A 23,981-nucleotide genomic window follows, 5' to 3' on the forward strand; every position below is an offset into this window, starting at 1 on the left:
CAAAGTGAGAGGAGCAGAACTAGGAAAACACTGTATATAGTATCAGCAACATTGTGCCACAACAAAGCATGAATAACTCAGTTCTTGTCAGCTACATAATGATTCGAGATAAATACAAAGGATTCATGAAGGAAAATGCTATCTACATCCAGATAAAGAACTGATGGATTCTGAATGAAGACTGAAGTATACTTTTTTCACTTACTTTATTCCTTTTAATGTTTTTTTTTCTTTTTATCCGTTTCTTCTTTCACAACTATGACTGACATGGAAATATGCTTTATATTATAGCACATGCATAATCTGTATCAAATTGCCTACCATTTAGGAAGAGGGGAGAGAAAGGAGAGAAGGAAAAAAATATGGATTTCAGAATCTTGTAAAAATGAATGCTAAACATTGTTTTGACATATAATTGGGGGAAAATACTATTAAAATAAGTAAGAAAACAAGTAAATAATTAAAAGTTAGTTTTTTATTTTTCAATTCTGTCCAATTCTTTGTGACCTCATTTAGGATTTTCTTGGCAAAGATACTAGAGTAGTTTGTCATTTTCTTCTCCAGCTCATTTTACAGATGAAGAAACTGAGGCAAATAAGGTAAAGTGATTTGCCTAGGGGCACACTTCTCCACTTAAATAGCTCTGTCCAATCCAAACGTTTAAAAAGTTAAAAACTGAAGAATGAAGAAGAGATAAAGTAGCATCACAGAAACCTAGAAAGAAGAGAATGAGTGACATGTTAGGACAGATAAAAACCAAGTGATTTAGTACGTTCAATCCTTTTAACTTTTTAAAAATCTGAAAGCCAAGTCCATTTGCTCATGTATTTTTATTAAATAATTGAGGAACTCGCCTGACATACTTTTGTAGTCTTCAAATACTTATTTATAATTTTCCTAAGGAGATTTTTCCAGATATAAGTGGTTCAAAATGGGCCTATTTTGTAAATAACCATAAATTTTTCTAATTTTCATTGAAATCTGGTTTTGTCAGAATAAGACAGGTGGCATTTATTTGAAGTTCAGAGTAATAATAATATTTATATAGTGCCTTGGAGTTTGCAAAGTGCTTTACATGTATTCTTTTATTTAATCCTCATTATAATTTTGTGAGACAAATGTTATTATTCTCTCCATTTTTCATATAAGGAAACTAAGACTAAGAGAGAATTCATGACTTAACCCTGGGTTACACAGTAAAGAGTGTCCAAGGGAGAGTTTGAACTCAGACTCCAGATTTTCTCTGTGTCTGTGTCTCTGTGTGGGTGTGTCTCTGTTTCTCTCCTCACCCCCTTCCATCTCTCTCTGTTTCTCTGTCTCTCTGTCTCTGTCTCTGTCTCTGTCTCTGTCTCTCTCTCTCTCTCTCTCTCTCTCTCTCTCTCTCTCCCTCTGTCTCTGTCTCTCATCTCTCATCTTTCATCTCTCTTTCTTTTCCCTCTTCTCTCTCTCCTTCTGTCCCTCCTTTTCTCCCTTTATACCACCCCTTCCCTCCCCCTATGTCTCTGTCTCTCACACATATGCACACATTCATATTCATTTTCCCTCTTCAGCTAGAATGCAAAGGAATCTGAAGAAAAGACTCGTCCTTCTGTGTACTTGTATTGATTATGACCATTCCTGTAGAATGTCTAGAGGTATGAATGAATCAGGTTACAACAAAAATAAGGACACAAAATAGATTGCTCACCAAATATACTCAGAATGCATCACTCAAAGAAGGAAACATTTGTGGCAAGCATATTGCCCTACATGTTGGGTTCTATAATCTATATCCTAAATTTCTTAACCTGCTTGGTTAGAAGCAGTAACAGTAGTTACTTCAAACCATCTATGTTTTCATCAGCGAGCTAACAACTACTCCAACACATTGCTGACAGATGAGTTGATTAAAAAGAAAAAAAAAAAAAAAAAAAAAAAAAAAAAAGCTCGCACATAGCACTTTCTTCATAACTGCCCTGTGAAATAATAATAATAATAATAATAATAATTAACACTTATATCACACTTACTTTGTGCCAGACATTGTGCTAAGTGCTTTACAAGGTCTTATTTAATCCTCATAACAGCCCTGTAAGACACATGCTGTTAACATCCCCATTTTAAAGATAAGAAAACTAAGACAAACAGAAGTTAAGTGCCTTGCTCAGGGTCAATCAGCTAGTAGATGTCTGAGACTAGATTTGAACTCAGATCCTCCTGAATGAATCCCTGTTAGGATTACAAGGTGATAACTCAGATTGTCTAAACAATTCTCTAGCTCAGAGTTCACACCTTTAGGAGTTTTACACCTTTAGACTCCTGAAAAGGAGTTTACACATTTAAAGGAGTTTACACCTTTAAAAGGAGTTCTGAAAAGGAGTTTACACAACCTTTAAAAGGAACAAGTTCATTGGCTGTGGGAATTCTCACAACTGTTCTCTTAGAGGACAGTATAGAGGAGTCTATACTGGGAGATTGAGTTTAGATGGCAGTCTGGAAGGAGAGTCTAGACTGGGTCTAGACTGGGAGAAAAACAAGACTTCCCGGGAGAACTTCAGGGAAGTTCGAGGAACTTCAGGGACGCTCGAGGAGCTTCAGAGCCAGGATTCAGGAAGAAGAGGATTCAAGATTCTACCTTTGCTCTGGCTAGAGGCTCCAGAAGCCTCCCAAGAAACCTGCTCAGAGAAAAAAGATTATACAGAAAAGAAACCTCCTCCAGAGAAGGATTATAATTTAGAGACAACAGGACCTTTACATTTTGGCGTCCAACACGGAGCAAAGACTTTTGCTTATCCCAACTAGGACTTATTCTGAGCCCTTCAGAGGAGCTAGCCCGGAACTTTACAAATCCCTATCCACTGTACCACAAAGTATTATTCTCTTCATAATATAGATGTGGAAACTGAGGTTTAGTATAACCATGGTTAACCAAATTAAGTTTAAAGGATTTGCCCATTTTGTGGAGGTAGAGAGGATGTGACACAAAGAGTGCTAGGTTTATAGGCAGAGGGATGTTGGTTCAAATCTCGACTTTGATGCTTACAAAGTCTGGGTTAGCTGGGATGACCCAGCTGATTGGTTGATTGGACCAGATTCCAGTTTTCCAAACTATCTCAAGAGAGATGGATTAGCTTCTCTCTGTGGTTTCTTCCAACACTCCATCCTATGAGCCGGTGATATAGGCAGGTCATGGAAGAAGTGAGATTAGAACCTAGTCTCTTGAACACCCTTTCTACCTACAACAATTAGCCTCGGGATTCAGCCAATGATGAGAAAACATCTGTTCCTCAGATATTTGATATATTCAAACAATGACATGGGAAAATAAAACTATTCTCTCTCTTGCCTTGGTTGCTGAGCAAAGGAATATTTGTTTTTCTCTGTAGTTCTTTTGCTGGCATCCAGGGAGAGGGAGATGGAAAGACAGGCAGAGTCTCCACATGAGTTTCCTACACGTCTCACCTTTGACAACCCTTTTAAAAGTCTTTCTTATGGGACTTTTAAACAGGCTGGGTAAGAAGCAGCAGCTGGACTAACTTTAAGGGCTTAAATGAATGTCATTTTTTTGAGGCACTTATCAATCTATCCATACCTATCAATTGAGAATTTATAGAGACTATAAAATGTGAGTAAATGCTAGGGAATCCATTTAATTCACCATCAAATGGAGATTTGATAGAAGAAACAGCTAAACTATTAATTACATTTAGGAACCAAGAGCCTGGACTTTGAAGTTAAACATATTTCCCTGTGGCTTTATATTGAGAACTGCTTTTATTAAATTCAATTACTTTTCCTTCTGGCTAGCTCCATAAAGGTGCACCTACTAAAGAAGGATGGCTCTTAACAGAGTTATTTCTACTGGCAAAGAATGGCTGTCTCGCTGGGGTTGGTCACTGGAGGAGCCTGGTTCTCCTTAAGCAGAATAACATATGATGATATCGTTATTCTATGGTCTGGAAGTTTCACCATCTTTCTCACTGGCAATACAACAAATCAAGAAAAGAAAAAAAAAACATACTGGTTCCTCTGCCAATAGTGTCATACATTGGTTGTCCATCTGGCCCCCTTGACAAGCACTCATCTAAGAATAGAAGGCAAAAGAGCTTCACTCCTATTTACAAATTCTATCTAGGACTAACTCAATCCTTTAAAGTTCTTCTTCAAAGTATTTCTTGTATGTTTGACCATTTTTTAAAAAGTATTTATTAAGTGCTTACTAAGAATTGACTACCTAGGCAGCACAGTGGATAAAGAACCAGAGTATGTAAAATGGAGATAAAAATAGCACATACCTCTTAGAGTTGTTTTGGGCAACAAGTAAGACAATATTTGTAAAGTGCTTAGCACAGTGCCTAGTACATTTGTTGTTCAGCCATTTTCAGTCATGTCCAATTCTTCAGACACACAAAAGCACAAAAATACACAGAATTCAATGAACCAGATATATTCTCTTTTCAGCTAGCTTCAATAAAGGTTATACTCTGCTACTATTTTCAATGGTTGAATCCTACTTCATCCATAGAAGCAGATAGTCATGGTACCATCTTTATGAAGTCTTGTCATCCCTTTGACAAACAAAGCTACAAGTATTTGCTTGGTTTTTGGTTTTTGGTAATGAAACAACCAATTTTAGAAGTCTTCGGCATTGTTTAAATACTTATATCATTAAAACTCTCAGCATCATATAGGAGTAATAATAGTCCATTTTCCTTTAGCAAAGTTACTTAACTTTATCTTAAATTGAATAATTTTGGCTTTCATGAAATAAATGTAAAAATGCAGGAAAGGAAGAATAATTTATGAGAATAGAATAATATAGGTAAATTAAAGGTTACCTTTATGTAATTTTCTTCCAAGTTTGCCTTAAAAAGAAACCTAGAGACAGTTGAGGGAAGAAGAACAACTTTAACAGACATGGAGTTAATGAGGTTTGTTCCAAACCTCAAAGCCCAGAAGAAGTCCAGGAAAGCGCCTCCATGTGCTAACTTCTTGAACTCCCTTGGATGTGGCTTTCTTGAGTTGGTTTCCCTCGCCTTCATCATTTTGAAGATGAAATAACTGAGGCAGCTTTGGAGATTATATATATTTATCATAGTTTAAAATAAAACCAAATCCCACTTGGTCATTGTTTGGATCCTGATTGACTCAGAATAAATGTAAATAGCAATTGTTTCTATTTTGATTAGAAATTCTGAGGATATTTCCCTCTCAGATTGATATTGTTTTTGATTAGGTAAAAGAGATCATTCTCTGCCTCATCACTATGGGTGATTTCCTTAGTCAAACTGAGACTGGACTTTAGCTTAAAAAGACCACTATCTCTTATTGACTCCAAGGCCACCTCCAGTTCTCCTGATCTATAGCTTGCCACTTGACTCAAACAGCTCTGGAGGAGAGAGTGAAACTGGTGATTTTGCACAGCCTTCCTCAGTCAAATCCAATTCACTTCAATATCATGGACAAGGAGAAATAATAACAACAATAACAATAATATTGAGTTTTCTTTGATGTGACTTTCCTGAAGTGAATTCCCCCTCCTTCATATTTGATCATTATTTCTACTTTGGAGATGAATCCATTGAACCAGTTTTAGAAACATATTACCATAGTTTAAAACCAAAGTGGGAAAAAAAACCCCAAACAAACCAAAAACATCTCTTTAGGGCAGACTAATTAGTTATTTCAGTTGATAAAAGGATGGGTCACGTTCAATGACAAAACATTTGGTGCATGAAATTCTGATTTGGAGTCAGTCTTACAGAAACTTAAAAAAACAAACAAACAAACAAACAAACAAAAACTTGTAGGCTATCATCATAAGGAGACATTTAAGCACCACCAACAAACATTCACTAAGTACTTCCAATGTAAAGAGAACTGGGCTAGGCACTGTGTGATAGCTAGAAAATTTTAGACAAGACATGGTCTTTCCTCACTCTCAAGGGTCATAAAGACTAGTAGAGGTAAGTGGTATGAGATTCTGATTACATGATATTGTGTAAAAAGCATATCAGAAAGTTACAAATAAAGTTCTTTATGAGTGTTTTATAAACCCATGAGCAAAACAATTATCTTGGAGTCCCAGGCACTTATCTAAGAGAATTAAGTATTATCAGTAAATAAAATTTTGCTATGTGCCAAGAACATGTTTCATTCTCATCACCTCTCCACCAGAAATGAGTAGAATGCTTCATTCCTGGTATTATGGAATCATGATTGGTCATTGCATTGATCAGAGTTCTTAAGTGTTTCAACTGAAGTGAGTTAGATAATTTACCTGATCTAGGTGAGGAGGGAGTTTACTTCATGCATGATGAACAGCCTCCTAGAAAGGTAAAGAGATAAGAGATACATCAGTGGGAAAAGGTAATTTGACCTAGAGGAATGTTGCACTGAGGGAATATCTTCAGGCTGTTCTTGAAAACCCAGCTGCTTGTAAGCTATCTTCCCCTTTTAGATTTATCAATTTCTTTCAAAGTTTACTTTAAGGGAGTTAGTATTTTCTTCCTCCTCATATTGCTTTATATTTATTTCTTATTTTCCACTAACAAAGCCTGATTGATTTCTAGTCCCTCAACCCCTAAGATCTCTCCATTACTTTTGCCCTAATCAATCTATTTTTTCTCTCTGTTGACTCTTTGGTGGATTGGTTCAGCTGATTTATTGACTATTCTCTTCTTTTGAGTCTCTGATTCCCTTATCATTTCACTGATTGTGTCCTACCAAACTCAGCCTTGGTTTACTTCTACTATACCACCATCTTCCTTCCTATATATGTACTGCTGAGCAAAGAGAGAAAAAATTACACAACTTTTCAGTCTATGTCTACAACAAATTTATGTTACACAACCTCAAATGGACCCTCACTGCTACTAAGAAATCCTTCTCTACTGGCTTCTTTATCAACTGACTATTCTTTTCTTCACAGAAACTTTTCCTAATCTCTCTATCCCTGCTCAAATGTTCCATGGCTCCCTGTCCTCACTCTTTCAGATAAAAGCTTTGTCCCATATTTTGGAGAAAAAAAGATTAGTTCATTCACCAAGAGTACCCACTTCTCTCCACTGCATCATCTCATATCATTCAGGTACTTTCTGTTACTCTTTCTTCACCTCTGACTCATAAACCTTATCCCTTACCAAAATTAATCCCAATACTTTTTCAAGTGATCCCATTCCATCCTATCTCCTTCAACAGATTGCCTTTGTGTCACAGACAAAATATTGTTTAGTCTCAATGTCTCCCTTTCTACCAGATCCTTTACGACCATCAACAAGTGTCCCCCCTTCTATAAAAAAAAGAGTGTTATCTTGCACAACAGAACATAGCTATCGCTTCCACATAGTGATTTTTCCCATTATAATATTGGCATATAAATATATATTGGTATACAATGTGAAATATTGTTCTCTGCCACACTGCTTTCTGGTCATTTCAGAAATTTTTGTCAAAAAAGTGATTTTCTTGTCCCAAAATCTTGCCATCTTTGGGTTACTAGATTAATATGGTCATTTACATCTGGGTATTGTATACCTAATCAATTTTACTGATCCACTCTATTTCTTAGTTGGTACCAGACCACTTTGTAATATAACTTAAAATCTGGTATTCTTAGGCTACCTTCCTTTATATTTTTTCATTAATTCCCTTGATATTTCTGATATTTTGTTCTTCTAGATTAATTCTGCTATATTTTTCTAGTTCTCTAAAATATTTTTTTTGGTAATTTCAATGGCAGAGCACTGAATAAACAAATTCATTCAGATAAATTGTCGTTAATATTGATTTTTTTTGTTGTTGTTCAGTCATTTCAGTCATATCTGACTCTTTGTGACCCCATTTGAGGTTTTCTTGGCAAAAATATTGCAGTCACTTGTTTCTCCAGCTCATTTTATTGATGAGGAATTGAAGTAAAAGAGTTAATTGATTTGTTCAGGGTCACACAGCTAGCAGGCCAGATTTGAACCCAGGAAGATGATTCAAGTCTGATTTCAAGTTCATACCTTGTACCCTGTCTTTAATATATCTTTTCTAACAGTAACACACTGGTCCATGTTAATTTTACCATATCCAAATACACAATTATAATACTGCTCTCAGGGGATAAAGAAAACACTTACTTAATAAGTTTTGGGTATTTTTATAGATGCTTCATTATGTATATCCAAGTGCATAGACAAGAAGCAAAAGTGGATACTTTTAAATTAGATTTTTAACTTATTGTGTAGAAGTAGTCTTTATGGACTAAATAAGTCAAAGCACCTCAAACTTTTGATCATTCATCCCATTAATTAAAGAAATTGAGCAAGGCCCCCAAATCATATGTATTAGTTCAATACTTGATTTTGATGGGTATAGTAAGAGAAAAAGATAACTCATAAAATATCTCTAAATGGAAGACATGTATCACTGGCTATTCTTACGTTATAAGTCATTTTCTGTTTAATTCATCAATTATGTAAAGAATTAATTGAAATTTGGCTAGTAAATTTCCATATTCTCTGATGTCAATTAATTATCCTTGAAAATTAATATAAAAGTGTTTCATTTTTAATAAATGGGTTAAAAATCCACTAACACTATGCATTGGAAGATTTTTAAGCAAATTATTATATTTTGTTTCTAAGTTTCTAGAGTGCATGGATATGTTACTTTCAGCAACAAAAATCATATCCTGATAAAAACAATTTCAAAATGTTCATTTTTGTAACATGTTTCTTTAAAAAAGTATTTTACTTTCCTACTCACTCTAAAAAACTTTTCTGTAAACAACATTAGATAAAGCATTTATTAAGAGCTTACTATGTTCCAGGCTAGGAATACAAATGAAAGGAAAAGAAAAAGTGTTTCTATCATCCAATAGCTTACATTCTAATGAAATGAAGACAACACATAAGAGGGATGTAGGGCAATGTTGCATGAGAAAATGTCTGCTTGGGAAAAATGTAAAAGTCCAGAGAGTCAGGAGCATAGTGGGGTTTGAAGATATATAAGGAACTAACACAAATATATTTTGTACTCCATTAGGGATCCTCTCCTAACTTATGCTCACATGACAAGTTGGATCCCCAAAGGGGCAATTACCTCCAGATTCTAAAAGTACCACGTGGTTGGTTACTCCTAAAATTGTAGTTCACAAGCACTCACCAGCATGTTTCCCATGAGCAACCGTCCAGGAGAGCCAATTAGTTCAATGCAAAAATATTACTAAGATGATATTATAAGAATGGGAGCTCTAATCATTTCTTGGGGTACATACTTTGAGAAAAATACACAGTTTCTGGGAGAAGAATAGGGACAAATCTAGAAGGCAATGATGATAAAGCATTCATGTGGGGAACTCTTGTGATAAAGGTAGTCCTCTAGTACTCTGCAGTAATTTTTCTCTCTTGCTCAATCCTCACAAAGCATCCCCAGAGCTCAGAATCTGGTGGGCTCCAAGAGTATTCTCCTCTCCATACCTTGGGAATTCAGATGTTTATAGATACTAAGACCAAGTAGCCAAATTTTTCAAACACTTTGATTTATACATTACTTCCTAAGAGCAATAATACGATCACATATTTATTATTTATCATATGCTTGGGACTTCTAGGTATGAGGACATAAAGACAAAAATGAAGTCTTTGAGGAGCTGGGGAGAAAAGTTCATGGAGAATAAACTTAAAATAAATGGAAGATAATTTGCAGGGGATGGTTTAAGGATCTGGAGGATGGGGAAAGTTTTCAAGTAGAAATTGGTGCTTGAGGTGATTCTTGAAGGAAACAAGGGATTGTAAGGTTTGGAGTTGAAGAGTATTTACCTTAGAGATATGGAAATATGGCCAATGCAAAGACTTGGAAGTAAAAGATGAAATAAAATTTATAAATAAGTAAAGAAGATCACTTTGGCTGGATCATAATATGCAGGAAAAAGAATAACAAATAATACAGTTGGAAAGATGGTGTGAGCCCAGATTGTAAAGGATTTCACCTGCCAAATATTTTATCCTACAGGCAATAGGGATCCATTAACCTATGTTGAGAAGGAAAAGGACAGCTCAGAAATGTGCTCTAGGAATAGAACTTTGGCAGCTGTGTAGAGGATGGATAAAGGAAAGATCAGATGAAGGGAAATCAATTTAAAAATTATTCCAATAGTCCAAGTGAGAGGAATTTACAGCAGCGTATATTGCCCCTGGATCTCTGAAGCAGCCAATGAATATCTGCTGAGATGATCTGAGAGTCGGGGTGGGGATGAACTGAGGAAGGAAGAAATTTTTTGTAGTGATACAATAAGGATATATAATCCTTCTTCCTGGAACAAAAAGGAAGAAGTTAAAATGGTGGTCATAGTAAGAGTTGGGTGATAATAGGTGAAGGTAATAGTAGAGTTGTATTTGAGATAAGTTCTATAATTAGCTATCCCTTAGTGCAAGACATGAGCTTGGCAGTGTGTTAGAGTCAGGTTGGACTGCTAGAGATCTGACTGTTCAATTTTGAGTGTGAATATTTACATCTTAGAAATCAAGGAATATTATAAATCATGGCTTAATTTGTTATTTTATTGATTTCTAGGCTCAAGAAAGTATTGAAGAAAATATTAATAATGCATATTGAACTTAAAAGTGTATTATATGTATGTATGTTGTATTATTATTATTAATTTTGGAAAGCCATTTGTTAAACATTAATGAGCTCATAAAAGCACGTGTCTCACTCTTCTACTAGTTTGTCACATACTTCATGGGTCATCCAAAGATCTCTTGGAGAAACAACTCCATCTTTAGAGATTATTGATCTAGGTCATTGGATATATAATGAATATACCATATCCATACAACAATGGCTATATATTACAAATAAATACTAATAGTAAGAATCATAAGGTTGTTTAGTGCACATGTAATTAGAGCAAGGGGAGTTAAATAGTCTTATGGGATATTTCCACTAGGCTGGAATAGAGTCTGGAGAATGATTCCTATGACACCTTTGTACACACTTTTCTGAAGGCAGAATTCTCATATCTACCAGATATAGCTCTTCCATCTCATAAAGTGTGTACTATAAACACAGAGAAATTATTTTTCCTAGTCATCATCCCTCCTTTTTTTGTACTTCAGAGAAACCACCTTTCTGTCTGCATCTAAAAAAAAATATGTTTCCCCTAAGATTAAAGTTCAACTTACAATAGTTTTTACTGAAGTTGCCTCTATCTTGGGATTTGGGAGATCTTTTACTCCCTTGATTAAATCAGAGGAACAGTATAGTCTCCTCAGCAACGAGTTATTCACAAATTATCACTTGGGCCAGGTTACTTTTACAGATGACCGATCTCATTCAATTTATATTCATTTGATTTTAGGCAATATCCTCCAAACCTGTTGATGTTTTCTATTTTCTCCTATACATTGATCATATTCAGTCAGGTACTAAAGAGACACTCTCAATTAGAGTGTATTTTTTGGGTTAGTCAAAGAGTATTTATTTGAGTTGTTAGAAGCTCTTCTCTCATGAAATGATTTTCGTATTTTTTAATGAATCTTGCATTTCTTTATCTTGTTCCTGTTGTATCTCCTCTACAAAACTGTAAACTCTTTGGGAACAAGGACTATTTGGTTTTCCTTTTAAGGCGGCCCATACTATCATAGATTTAGAGCAACTGCAAGGATTTGTGAGCAAAGAAAAAATGCAGATGCAAAAGAAATATGAAATAGGATAATTTCAGGGCAAGGGTTGAATGATGAGGGAGGCAAAAAGCACCAGCTAGAAAGCAAAGATTATAGAGAAACTTTAGGAGAGCACAAGCCTAATAAGTAAAAACAAGAGCTAAAATGAAGAGAAACTGCACAGGTCAAGATAAATAGGATATTTTCAAATGGAAAGGAGAAGAAGGGTCAGTGAAGTAGGTAGTGGGTTGCTAAGAGATGGAAATGAAAACTTACTGAAAGAAGAGTTATTAGCATTTCTTTCTCAAAAGTTGATTTGCTTATTTGTTTATAAAAGGAAGTTGGGAGCAGATGTCAGGAGAGGACATAAATTTCCCAAGAGTGGCAAAAGGAGTCCTGGCCCCCAATGCACAGTCAAGATAAACAACAAAACCCTGCCACAATGTAGACCTGTTTTTTGTGGTAATTTTGAAGACAGCAAAAAAGACCTTGCTGAAGCAAGGAATGTGTATTATTAATTAGCAGATGAAAATTAAACAATTACTATAAAATTTATTTTAAACTATTATTCTCATTACTCTGGGAGGGATGTTAAGATCATTTCTTCAGTTTGGAGATGAATTAATTCAAACAAAAGTCTGTTTTAACAGATTTGTGCTTGTGCTAATAACTCATCCCATGAAAGAAACTTAAATGAAGGCAGATAAAAGAATTCTTGGGAAAATAATTCACAGTTCAGGTGCTTCCAGAAAGCAGTTCTGGAGAAATTGAAGGTATGCTGTTTTCAGCATCACTGACTATTTTTCAGAACAATTCATTCCACTGAAACACTAAATTGAAATCTTCCAGACACATTAGATTATATTTGTTACTATTATTGTTATTATCAACAATAAAAACTCATTTTTACATGTTTTAACATTTCATAAGAAATATGAGTCAGGATAATTCAGGGTAAGGATGAGTGATGATGGAATAAAAATATTAATCTACATGTTCTATTACCTTCATTTTTCAGATAAATTTGTATCTTGGCTGAAGTTGCAAATCCGAATCCCAAACTTGGTCTCATTCCACTATATAATGGACAATCCTGTTTATTCATGCTAGAACTCAGAGCTATCCCTAAAGTGAGATGATAGGGGGTTTATTCCAGGGACCCAATTGCACCTTTCTTCCTATTTTAATCAAATCCCATAATTTTATATGTGATTATGGTGGTATGACATGCTAAGCTAGTGAGCAAGAAAGCAGGGATCATTCTTTCCTTATTTTTGTGTGGGCTGGACTATTCCTTCTAGTTGTGACTTTCCCTCAGACTCTCCCTCAGACTCCACCCTTCTGTGGAATGGTTTTTCTTTCATATCAGTCCCATAAAATGATGAAGAAAAGAATACCTCAGTGCCATTCCAGGCACTGATGCTGACTCCTTTCCTTAGAGAAACACTGGAAAAAGTGGGTAATATAAAAATGAATCAATAACTATTTTCTAGCTCTGTCTTCAGATAAAGATGCTACTCTGCAGAAAAATTACTCGTTTAAATCTCTCTTTGCCCTTCCAATTGTTCCTTTTTTTAACGTAGCATTCAAATAGTCACAACAATAATATATGTAAATTGGCAAGGCAGTTTGGATAACATCTTTATCCTCTTTGTCAGCTGAAGAAACAAAGTAAATGTTTAATCACAACAGGGTAAGAAGATTTTCAAGAAATAAAGATTAATCACCTCACTCTCACCCTCCAACTTCAAAGAGTAAGGAGATTCTCCAAGATGTCAAGAGTTTGGGGTAGGAAGGGTCAATGCTCTTATCCTCACCCAGATGCAAGCCATGGAATATTCCCTATGTAGGCAAGTCAGTACCTTGGTCTACTTCATCCCTTTCCTTCTTTTTCTTTCCTTTGGTATTGGTTCTTTTGAAACTTTTGAAAGCTTAGAAGCTGATGGTCAAAATGGCAGCATCTTCCCTAAGCAAGGCAGTTGTGATAGCATCCCAAAGAGCATTAGTGGCAGATATTAGGAAGAAATACCTGCATCAGGAAGTTCAGCCACTGCCAGGAAAAAATGTCTACGTAGCTATGGAAGAGGATTTATGTGACAGGAAGAACTGACATCACAGAGAAAGAGATCATTAAATAGAATCCTGAGATCAGTCTGTGATCAGTCAAAAGTGAAAGGTGAAATGGTTAAATAGCAGCCTTCTCTAGATAATTTCATGTCCCGTTAAGGCCTGAAAATCAATCATTCAACTGATTATGCTAGCAGTAAAACTGGATTCTGTTCTAATCATTCTATACCACAGGTTATGATTCCTTTGTGTTTATTATTTCCCTTTCTGCATGAGAATAATAGATCTATCTATTCCACATCTAATTCATGTTTGTCTATCATGTACCAATTGTTGCTCTGCCCTTTTAGGGAATGCAAAACCCTAGACTACAATTGAAATATAATTGTCCCAAGAATGTTGTAAGGGGGAGTGGCAAGATAATGAATATGAGAATCATGAGGAATGAATATGAGAGTCAATTATTTCACTGACTAATAATAGGATGAACTGACATACAAAACTTTGGAAGCCAGCAAAATGGATTAGAAATCAGAACCCAATATGTTGTTTAAAAGAAACAAATATTCACAAAGTCACCAATCTCATTTTTCTCCTTCAGAGTTATCTGGGTTCAGTAGCAAGATATAGATCAGAATGATCTGGATGAAATAGAAGACCTTGGCCTTTTTAAGCTGGGTCTTTAACAGATCTATTTGACTGAAGCAACACCCATTCAGTGATTGAGGCTAGATAAGAAGTGAGGCAGAAAATGGCTTCTTTTACCTAGTTAAACAACAACAACAAAAACAAACAAACAAACAAACAAAAAACAAATATCCTATGTAGAAGAGGAAGACACTTGGGATTTCTGGCCAAAACAGCAATAATTGCTACTCACATTCACTTAGAGTCAATTAAGATGCAAAATGACCAATTAGGTTGGCCTGGGGCCTACCTTTGGACAATCAATAAGGATCAGAGTGATTTGGGTTTAAGGCTTATTCCTTAAGAAAGAAATCTATCTGGTAAGAACATGATATCCTAGGAAAGAAAGATTTGTGTTGCCCAACTGACTAAGTTCCACTTGGGTCCTTAGTAGGGCAACTCCATTTCCAAATGTTTTTGTTGTTGTTGTTGTTTTCCCTTCATTTTCAAAGAGGACTATGATGTGATGTCCTGACATGAAAGTGAATTGGATTTAAGAGAGAAATGTGTGGGCAAGGTCACCTGCCTCAGTTTCTACTTCAGAACCATCTAGTTCCAGTGGAAAGATATAGATCAGGATGACTGGAGATGGCCCTGGATACAGTGGAAGACTTGTCTCTTTTTAAGCTAAAGTCTTTAACAGATCTCACTTTGAGGAAATGCCCAATCATTGATTAAGGCTAGGTTAAAAAAAAAAAAAAAAAAAAAAAAAAGGAATTATATACATAATAAAAGGAGGAATGTCTCCCAGGCTTAGTTTAGTCCAAAGTCTTTCTCCTTCCATTTATTTTATTTTCAGCAAACAGAAAAAGTCTTTGGAAGTTTGCTAGAAGATTAGCCTCTATAAACTAAGATGGACCAAGGAACAATGCTAAGCAGGAACCACATGAGACCAGAGGAGATCAAGAACAGGGGGTGCAGCACAATGACCTCACTAGAACATCTCAGTAGCTCTGAAACTTTGGAGACCATAGTGGGTGTCACTCCAAAAGTGTTCCCAATATGTGTCAATTTTTCTAACTGATATTTTGTCTATCCATGAGGATAGTATGGACCAAAGTTATGGGATAAATATATTTTTTTAATTTTATTTAGAATTTTTTTCACAGTATATATGTATGAGTAATTTTTTTTTATAATATCCCTTGTATTCATTTTTCCAAATTATCCCCCTCTCCCTCCATTCCCTCCCCCAGATGACAGGCAATCCCATACATTTTACATGTGTTACAATAAAACCTAGATACAATATATGTGTGTAAATACCACTTTCTTGTTGCACATTAAGCATTAGATTCCGAAGGTATAAGTAACCTGGGTAGATAGACAGTAGTGCTAACAATTTACATTCACTTCCCAGTGTTCCTTCTCTGGGTGTAGTTGTTTCTGTCCATCATTGATCAACTGGAAGTGAGTTGGATCTTCTTTATGTTGAAGATATCCACTTCCATCAGAATACATCTTCATACAGTATTGTTGTTGAAGTGTATAGCGATCTTCTGGTTCTGTTCATTTCACTCAGCATCAGTTGATGTAAGTCTCTCCAGGTCTCTCTGTATTCCTCTTGCTGGTCATTTCTTACAGAGCAATAATATTCTATAACCTTCATATACCATAATTTACCCAACCATTCTCCAATTGATGGGCATCCATTCAACATGGGATAAATATTTTGCTGTGACTTTTATTATGATTCTATTTTGTTAAATGGCTTCATTTAGGAAAAAAGAAACAAGGATAAGTTTCCTAAGTCCCAGGTGGAGACATTGGATTTTTGTTCATATATTTGATAGATATTATGCAAAACCAATACTTGTCAGTTGGAAACTTTCATACTAACCAATCCAATACTTCCATTAGTCTTTCTTCATTTTTTCTAGAGTTTTCTAGAAGAGTATATAAGAGAGGAAAATGTGAAATTTTCAATTGTTTCAGTGATTAATAAAATAAATTCACATATAAAACTTAGGAAGAGAGCAAAATGGATTAGAAATTAGAATCCAACATGTTTAAAAGAAACAAATATTCATACAGCTAAAATAAAAATCTACAGCAGAATTTAGTAGGCAATTTTAAAAAATCAGGATACTAGTTATGATTTCAGATACAGAACAATAAAAACTAAAAAACATACAAGCTTGGTAACTACATGTTTATTTAAGTAAACCAAAGATAATGAAATAATATCAATACTTTACTATGGCAAATGGCATTGATCAAAAACTAAGTACAAGAATTATCTGCCAGAGAGAAATACTGAAAGTCTTTCTAATAATATTAAAGATAAAACCAGGATTCTCATTGTCACCAGAACTATTTGATATAGTTTTAGAATATAACAATTGTTGTAACAATATGATAAGAAAAAGAAATTGAAGAATTACAGTACTAGTGAAGAAAAAAATTTTTTCATATGATGGTTCTTTCAATAAAGTAGTAGGATATAAGACAAATCAGCTTTTCTAGATATTACAGTGAACTTCTACAAAAACTAGATATGTAAATTATATGTGTGTGTGTGTGTGTGTGTGTGTGTGTGTGTGTGTAAAGAAATTCTATTCAAAATAATATAGAAAGTATAAACTATTTGGAAGTCTATTTGCCAATGTATACTCAGAAATTACATGAAGAAAAAAATAAAATACTCTTTACATAAGCAAAAGAGATATAAATAATAGGAGAGGAATATAAAAATAACAATTACTTACATTAATTTACAGATTCAGTGTCTTTAGCAAACCACAACAAGTTTACTTTGTAGAACTAGATAAAGTTCTATAAAAATTCATCTGCAAGACTAAAAGATCAAGAATCTGCTAGGAAAATCAGAAAGCAACTTGAGAAAAATGAGGACTAAATCAACATTTAATGATATATGCCATACAAAACTACAAATGAATATATATAAATATAAATATATTTAAAGGTTATATAAAAAAGTTATATCAGAGAAAATTAAAGAAAGGAAGGAGATATCTTATACAGCTAAGTTTAGGGAAAGAGTTCTTAAACAAATGAATGAAGAAGTTGACAGAGAATTGAATGAATAAGTTTGATTATACAAGAGTAAAAAGTCTCTGCACATGCATAGGCAATGCAGCTAGAATTAGAAGGGAAATAGTTGATGGGGGGAAATTTTTGTGCCACATTTCTCTGATAAAGGTGCAAAAATATTTATAGCAACTCCTTTTGTGGTGCCAAAAATATCTTCTAGAAATCAAGGGGATAACTATAATCTAGGGAATGGCTAAACAAAATGTGGCATATAAATTTAATGAAATATGAATGCAATACTACCATGCTGTAAGAAATGAGGAAATAGATGATTTCAAAGAGACATCAAAAGACTTGTTTAAAAAATGATACAGAATGAGGTAAGCAGAACCAGGAGAACAATTTATACTAAAACATCAATATAAAAATGAACAATTTTGAGAAATTTTATAGATTGATGAAGAATGAAATGAGCAAAAAAAGGAGAACAATTTTACAATAAGAACAAAACTCTTTGTTTTTTTTTTCTCTTTTTCCCTATGGAATGGGAAGTGGGAAGAGAGAAAATAGATTTGTTAATTTAAAAATAAAAGCCTGATATTCAAAATAGCTAATTAATGTAAACAAATGAACAAGAGACTTTTTTCAGTAAATAAATGGGCAAGGAATATGAACATGTAATTCTCAAGAGATGAAATTTAAGCTATCAATAACTAGATTTAAAATGTGATTCAAATCACTAATAATAAAAATAATTCAAAATAAAACAACTCAGAAGTTTTACCTCACCCTACATCCACATCAGATTGACAAAGATAACCAAAAGGAGGAAAATTTCAATTATTGTCTGTGCTTATTGGAGAAGAAACTCATTAATAGACTGTTAGTGGAAATATAAAATGGTCCAAAAATTTCTGGAAAGTAATTTGGAACTAGATAACATGAGAGTCCCTAACCTGTGTATACTCTTTAACCTGATGATGTTATCACTAAGCATATACCACAAAAATTCAAAAAAAAGAGGGAAAGGATATATGTACACAAATATTTACTGCAACAGTTTTTGTAGTAATAAAAATTATAAAGATATTGGATGGCCAACAATTGAAAGTGGCTGTGTACATTGTGGCTTTATGAATTTAATGGAATATTATTGAGTAATAAAAAATTACAAAAGAAAAAAAAAGACATATTCAAAGAAACCTAGGAAGATTTGAATGAACTAATACAAAGTGAAATGTGTGAAACTACCACAATTTTTACAATGACCATAATATTGTAAAATAAAAAACTTTGAAAGACTTAAGAAAAATGATCAATGAAATGCTCAATCACTACTCTAGAAGATAGTAAAATATTCCTTCTACCTCTAGAGTGAGAGACGGTAGACTAGTTGCAGAATGTGACATGTATTTCCACATACAACCTTTACAATACAAATATGTTTTATTTTACTACATCTTTGTTACAAAGAAGGGTTTTTATGTGTTGGGTGAGAAAGGATTAGAGAGGAAGAGAATGAAAAGAATAATCATACCGAAAAAAAGAAGAGAAAAGAAAAGAAAACAAATGAAACATTTAAAAATATTGTCTATGGAAAGGGACCAGGAGGTTCAGACAAGCAGAGGAATGTTGGCACTGTCAAGTTATGTTGAACATACATTAAAAGGGATAAGTTGGATTTCACTGATTTTTAGTTTCATGTACAACCATTATTTTTCTGGCCTTATCTACATATGAAAACGTTCATATTTGTTCATAATTTTCTAGCTGATAATGTTATTTTTTTAATAATAATAGTTTTTATTTACCAGATATTTGCATGGGTAATTTTACAACATTGACAATTGCCAAAGCTTTTGATAATGTTATTTTTTAATAGAGGTTTTGTAAAGATAAATAGTTTTGCCTCACCAAATTCAAGTACCCTCTCACAGATCCTGAGATTTAGCCTTTACTTTTAGTTTTCTTTAAACTATGTTCTGCTAGGGTTGTGCTGTAAATATTTAACAACCAGTTCTCAAAAAATGTCCTCATGGCAGATTTTTGAGTTAAAAATACATTATTAAGGTTTTCTCCATCACTTTCTTAAGTCCAGACAATCAACAAAATAAGAAATCAAGTCCTGCTTTGTAACATTCTGATTTCTGAGGTGTAAATGCTAAAACTAAAATTTTAACCATAGACACTAGCTAGCTCCAATACATTCCTAGTCCCAACTCACTAGTCTTCTACAGCTGATAATAGAAAATAATGATTTATGCTTACAATTCTTCTCTAGAAAATGACAATTTCACTGTCAAGTACTCTGCCTCAACTTTTCATTGTTCTTAAAAACTTCTGGAGTAGGAGAGTTTGTTTTCTAAAGCTGTGGCATTCAAAATATGGTCCAGAGAATCCTGGGAGCCTCTGAAACCCTTTTAGGGAGTCAATAAATTCAAAATTAATTTTTTATTTCTAATATGGTAAATATCTATAAATATAACCCACTCAAACAAAAACTCTTTGAGAAGATCTTCAATTTTTAATAGTATAAAGATACTAGAACAAAAGTTTGAGAACGAATGTCCTAAAGTACTCTGAAAATGTTGACAAAGGATTCCTACAAGGAAGACCAGAGCTTAATTTGTCCAATTCACCAATTCGATTCAGCAAACATTGCTAAATTCAAAGCACTAGGAACACAAAGGCAAAACCAAACTAGTCCTTGCTTCTAAGGAATTTATTTTCTAAATATTTACAGATATATAAATACCAAATAAACCGATAGCAGAGAAAGCATTAACACCTATCAAGATAGACTCCAAAGAGGAAGAACTAAGCTAAAAATTCTAAGAGACAGGAAGAAAGAGTGAATGTCAGATGTCTACAAAATTTCTCCATGAATTTAGCCAACCCAAAGAATTTTCACTGAATTTCCTCCAAATTAGGTTAAGAGCATAAAATTGACTTCTAAATGGAGAATAAAGAAAAAAGCATCCACTACCCATGCCTCAAACACCTGCTGTTTAGTTTTTTACACATGTAGAAATTCATTGGAAATCAGTTTCTGCTGAACAAAATGAAAGTCTCAAGCTATTCTGCTCAAGATCTGGGAACTAAGGGAGCAGTGACTGCTCTAGGAGGAGACAGGAGGTCTTCCTGGACAAGGAAGAATAGAAACCTCTAGGGTATTATTACTGGAGCAAGAGTGGTGAGATTTCTCCAAAGTGGGTGGATTCTGATGAACAAGTGTGAGTGATGGAAAGAGGAGGAGCCGCAGCTCCTGCATTTGCTGCCACAATCAGGAATTAAATCATGAGAATGTCACCTGGGGCTGGATTGGGAGACTGTAGCTGTCTGAGTTTGTCTAGCAGGATAATTGTGACATTGTACCACTCCCCTCTCTCCCTCCATTTATTTTTCCTCTTGCCAAGAAGAGCAAATTCCTATTCCCAAGCTTATCTCTATTTTTCAAAGTTACATTATATTGTTTAATTAGTCTTGAATGCTGAGATAAAGTTTTGATTGATCATAACTGCTTCTGGTTTGTGCATTTCATTATTGTGAAGTTTGAAGAGAAAGAAGAGAGATACAATGAAGCATGTAATAGGAGAGAAGAGACAAAGGAAAGAAGGAGAGGGAGAGAAAAAAGAATAAGAGAGACAGATAAATGGGTGAAAGAGGGAGAGGAAAAAGAAGAGGGAGAGGGAGCGGAAAGGAGAAATGTTTTGTCTGAATTTTGTCATGATATTGCTAGAGGATCTGGTAAAAGTCATATCAGTTGCTATATTTTCTAAAATTCCCTAAATAGGGAAAGTATTGATATGGTCTTCCCCCCCCCCCCAAGCCAAATTATAATCTAAAAATATGTCTAACTGGTAGGGCAGAGGACAAGGTTTGCGGTAGTTACACAATGTTGTTACCCAATTTTTTCCAAATATTCTCAGAGAGCTCCCTCCATAGGGAAGGATCTAAGGGTAGTGACTATGGGAGTAATACATGTTGGTGGAGAAGATTGATGACGGCCATGTTCTAAGCATGGGGACCAGAAAAGGAGTGAGATTCTTGTTCCCTTCTATACCAACTGAAAGGTGAAACTCTCAGACATACACTTACACACATTTTCTCCTCTAGTCTTCAAGATAGCTGACTGTCTCAGCTCTCTGAAAATTCCTGTGAAATTTAAAAAAAATAAATATTAGTCATTTTAAAGAGTACACTATCACATATGTACCTACTTCATTTGACAAGTTCAAGATTTTCCAATATTAAATTAAATTCAATTCAATTAAACAAGCATTTAAGTACTCATTTTGTTCTCTACGCATTAGGGTTACAAAGACAAAAATTAAACCGCTCCTGTCCCTGACAAGTTTATATTCTACCATAATATACTTTTCTGTCAGCTTGGACAGTAGATTATGATTATTCTTATATCATAGATTAAGAAGAATTCAGTCAGTCAATAAACATTTATTAAGCACCCACTATGTACAGGAACCATAGATACAAAAGTTAAATTTTTAAAAATAAAAGTGGTTTATCTAGGAATGTTTACATATTGCTCTAGGTCAATTTTAGTGTAGTTGTGAAAATAGTACAAAAAAGGTAGATTTTTAATTTGTATGAAAGGATTCCAACTCTAGTAAATCTGGAGAACACAGGGAAAAATATATGTGTGTGTGTGTGTCTTTCTGTGTTTTTCTCTCTATTTATTCTCAGTTTACTGTTCACATCAATATAACATATTTCTTGGCATGTGAATTGTAATATGTACTTTTCATAATGTCATTTGGAAGATTTTTTTTAAAATAAAAATTCCATATGAAATCAGTAGTATATCCCAACTTGAAATGTTGAAATAAAACTAAGAAGTCACAAATGTTTAATGTATTTTCTCAATTTGAGATGAAACACACTATGCAATTTGAGAAGGTACTTTATTTTAAAAGAGAATATTATGATTATCTGATTCAGATTCCTGACTTGTGTTGTTTTATCATTCATATAAGCTATTTTCTGACTTCTTTTGGATGTCATAATGTAATCCCCAAATGCTTAGGTACTTAAAACTTTTTCCCTAAAGCAGCAGGAGTGATTATCATGAATGATAAGTAAATTTGTCAGCTTTAGAGCTCCAAAGCTGCTTCCATCAATCTAAAAGAGAATTGCTTGGAGGCTAGAGAGAGAAATGTGTATAATGTTGTACTATAGGGGATTTAAAGGCTTGGTGATGAGTTGTTTTCATTTTCTCTCTTTTACTTTTCATTTGAAAGTTGCAAAAATATATGTATTTGTTATAACCTAATTTCCGAAGGAAATATTGAAAATCCTTTTAATTGATTAAGTTTGCTGAAAAGCATCATAGAAATAATGGTTTTATGAGTCATTTGCCAGAAAACACTGAACTTCTTAACAGTGATCCAGCTGGAACTTGCCCAGAGCATTGTACAAATTCTTCGACACAATGGATGACTTTTTTTGTCTCTGTAGTTGAAAATTATACTTATTAGTTCTATTTATCAGTGGGGAAACTTGTTAGAACACATTCAGAGGTTTGCTCCTGTTTTTATTGAATGATTAATCCTTCTGTTTTCCCTGTTAAGGATATTTGAATATAAATATAATCAAATTTGTTCAATGTCAATTATGGTAAGGTACAGAGGCAACACACACACAAAAAAAACAGTGCTACCAAAATTTACATTCCAGCATATATATAAATATAGTACAGTATGGCTATTTCAAAAGCAAAATCAGTATAATTATCTCCATTAATAAGACTAAAGGTAATAATGAATTTCATAACAAATGAATCTTCAGAGGTTCTTTAATAATGGCTTTGAGATTAAAAAAACAAAAACAAAAACAAAAACAACAACAACAAAAAAAAACTCCTCATCCTGGAATTTAAATTTTTATACATTTTAGCTGTCACTTACCTTTCCAATCTGATTTCATATTATTCTCTTTTACATACCCTCAGTTTTAGGTGAAATGGGCTGCTATTCTTCCCTATATCCTAACGTGCATTTTCTATTTGTGAGACTTTGCATAGTTCTCTTCTGTGGAATATGCTATCTTCTCACTTCTACCTGATAGGATTACTGATTTATGCTACATTATTTCTTACCCTCTAACTTACTAGAAATATCTCTCTTGAAAAAAAAAAAGGAGGGGGGGCAACTAGGTACATGGAATAGAAAGCCAGAGATGGAGTAAAAAAGATTAATCTTCCTGAGTTCAAATCTGGCTTTAGATATCTACTGGTTATATAGCCCTAGGCAACTCTGTTCCTCAGTTTCCTCATCTGAAAAATGAGATGGAGAAGAACAGCATAACAACTAAATTTCCTGAAGGAAAGGGTTGTTTTTCCCTTATCCCTACTGTCTCTAGAGATTTAGTCTTTGAAACACTTAGCTCTTTATTAAAAAAAAAAAAAAACTAAAAGCAAAACAAAACAAAAAACCCCGACAACATTATATCCTTTGAAGTCCAGGAAGTCCCTTCCTTTACTGCATTATCAAATTTATATCAAACAAAAGTTGGTAGCTAAATCCCAATGACCTAGAGCCCCCAATTAGGAAAAATCCTAACATTAAGGCTGAGGTCTGGCTCCTT

General features: G+C 34.1%; 1 long non-coding RNA gene across 1 annotated transcript; it reads right to left on the minus strand.

Annotated features, from left to right (window-relative positions):
• Nucleotides 1–219: 219 nt before the first annotated feature.
• LOC141558467 (uncharacterized) lies at nucleotides 220–21,579 on the minus strand. The gene is made up of 4 exons (XR_012487077.1): nucleotides 21,477–21,579; nucleotides 6,260–6,307; nucleotides 4,818–4,857; nucleotides 220–714 (listed from the first exon to the last, which is right to left on the minus strand). It is a non-coding gene; the product is annotated as an uncharacterized LOC141558467 (long non-coding RNA).
• Between the last annotated feature and the right edge of the window lie 2,402 nt (nucleotides 21,580–23,981).

This window comes from Sminthopsis crassicaudata, chromosome 2 (genome assembly GCF_048593235.1).
Source record: "Sminthopsis crassicaudata isolate SCR6 chromosome 2, ASM4859323v1, whole genome shotgun sequence".
Taxonomy (NCBI): Eukaryota; Metazoa; Chordata; class Mammalia; order Dasyuromorphia; family Dasyuridae; genus Sminthopsis; species Sminthopsis crassicaudata.